A 2,126-nucleotide genomic window follows, 5' to 3' on the forward strand; every position below is an offset into this window, starting at 1 on the left:
GAACAGATCCATCACACACACCTATCAAGAAGCTCTTTAAATCGCACTGCGCCGTACATCAGCACAGCTGCCCGGGCAACCTGATCGTTGCTGGGTGTGATGTAGGCTAAGTCGCACACATAGTAGTTGCTGTTGATCATCAGGCTGTCACGTGACATCAAGTACACGTACTTCTCCCACCAATCCGTCACGTAGTTCTCGGACAGCCACGACTTGGCCCTGAGAAAGCGCTGCAGATTAGGTCCTTCGTTGTGGAGGAAATCCTTGGCCTGTATTGAAGAAGTAGAAATAGAAGGTACTTCGGGGTGTGTATGGGGTGATGATATATCTGAATACGTGGCAGTAATATATCTGTAGGTGTGTTTGTAGGTGTGTGTTTGTAGGTGTGTATGTTTATAGGTATTCGTGTTGGTAGGCGTGTGTATATGTCGGCTCATGTTTTAGAGTTTTAGTAGCGTGTGTATGTGCGGTCATGTTTTACAGTTTTAGAACCTAAACCCAAGAGATAGCGCTGCAGCTTAGGGACTTCATTGCTTAAGAACCCTTGGGCCTCATACGGAGATCATCAGTATAATAAATAGAACTATCTAATACAAACAGTATACCTACCTATCAGACTCGCATACCAGGGCTTTCTCGTCTGCATCAGTACTATAGATAGAACTGAGAACTATAAATAGAACTATTCAATATATAGTACACCTGACTAACAGATTAGCATACCGGGGCTTCCTCGTCTCCATCAGTACTATATAGAACTGAGTACAAGAAAAAGAACTTTCCAATACATACAGTACGCCTGATTATAAAGCTTATTTACCAGAGCATTCCCATCTCCATCGGTGCTATAATTAGAACCGAGTACTACAGGTACAATTATCAATACATACAGCACACCTGGATAACAGACTCATCTACCAGGGCTTTCTCAACTGCATCAGCACTATATATATTTCTGGTACTATAAATAATCTATGCAATACATACAGTACACCTGACTATCAGACTAACCAACCAGAGCTTTCTCGTCTCCATCAGTACTATAAATAGAACTCAGTGCTATAAATAATGCTGAGTACTATAAATACAACTGAGTATTATAAATAAAACTGAGTACTATAAATACAACTGAGTACTAAAAATAAAACTGAGTACTATAAATAAAACTGTGTACTATAAATAAAACTATCCAATACATGCAGTACAACTGACTAACAGACTCAAATACCAGAGCTTTCATCTCAGTTCGCCTATTATCGTCGAGCGGCCCTTCAACCGACTCGAGGTATCGCTTGATTGTGTCCTCTAACAGAGGTACCTACATCAGCAGGTCACAGGTTTAATGCAACAGTGAGTCAAAGCATAAGCAACATTAACATTGTGCAATATAAAAATGCCATAGATTGACTTTAATCTAACTACCGCTTGATTGTGTCCTCTAGTAAGCGTGCCTACATCAGCAGGTCACAGGTTTAATGAAACAGTGAGTCAGAGCATGAACAACATTAACATTGTGAAGTAGATAAATGCCATAGATTGACATTAATCCAACTACCGCTTGATTGTGTCCTCTAGTAAGCGTACCTACATCAGCAGGTCACAGGTTTAATGAAACAGTGAGCCAGAGCATGAACAACATTAACATTGTGAAGTAGATAAATGCCATACATTAATCATATTCCAACTATAGCTTGATCGTGTCCTCAGGAAGGAGTACCTAAATAAGCAAGAAAGAGATTTCGTAACTTGGACAATTTACTATGTATATCTACATTCGAATATCAATAGATGCAGGGCATTGACCCCAACCGGTCCTCCATTTGAACTATCTGGATTAACATGTCTGAAAACAGAAAACCATGAAATTGTGGAAATGCTGCCGTTTATTTACTATAATTTTCACGCTATAAGGACGCCTATATCAGCAGGGGTATAAAAACTTTAAAAAATATAGTGGAGACAAGTCATAGATTGAATTCATTCAAGCTATCGCTTCATTTCTCTCTCTACAAAAGGTGTATGTAAGGTTCAGTCAGAAAAAAATCGTACTTCTATACATAGGAGAAAGATGTGCATAGTTATTTCGCGCTCATAACTGTGACGTTCGTAATTATACGTATACATAA

This window comes from Sphaeroforma arctica (genome assembly GCF_001186125.1).
Source record: "Sphaeroforma arctica JP610 unplaced genomic scaffold supercont1.666, whole genome shotgun sequence".
NCBI lineage: Eukaryota > Ichthyosporea > Ichthyophonida > Sphaeroforma > Sphaeroforma arctica.